Below are 496 nucleotides of genomic sequence, written 5' to 3'. Positions count from 1 at the left end.
ACGAAGGAATCATAAGGTATACCTTATCTCGTGTCACATATTTGGTAATGAGGGCGGTAGAGGCGTAAACGATATTTTCTGTCTGTGAGACTTTTGTAACCTAAAGAAATGTTAGAAGCGAGAATTGAGAACCCTAAAACCTTTGATCATGACTCCCCTCAGAACAACCAAGACGACTGTTCTTTCAGACGACCAAGGAAGGTCGTTCCAATGGATCCCGGCAGGTCACTTTATCTAGAGAGGGGGTGGTCGCTCAGTAGGTTATAGGCCTCTTAGCAGGCAGGCGACCGCGAACAAGTTACCGCCGTAGGGAAGAGAAGTGGCGATTTCCCCCGTTTGCTTCGAAGTGCCTCTAGTACTGGACGGGGGTTAGATGGGCATAGAAAGCCTTGTTTGAAGAGGGGCTGCTAGGGTAGGGATGGGGGGGGGGCCTCGAAGTAAGTATGATTTAAGAAGGGAATTCCCAAGAGAAATAGAAAAAAAGAGGGAAAAAAGT

This window comes from Penaeus monodon, chromosome 29 (assembly GCF_015228065.2).
Source record: "Penaeus monodon isolate SGIC_2016 chromosome 29, NSTDA_Pmon_1, whole genome shotgun sequence".
Taxonomy (NCBI): domain Eukaryota; kingdom Metazoa; phylum Arthropoda; class Malacostraca; order Decapoda; family Penaeidae; genus Penaeus; species Penaeus monodon.
This window is presented reverse-complemented; position numbering follows the sequence as displayed.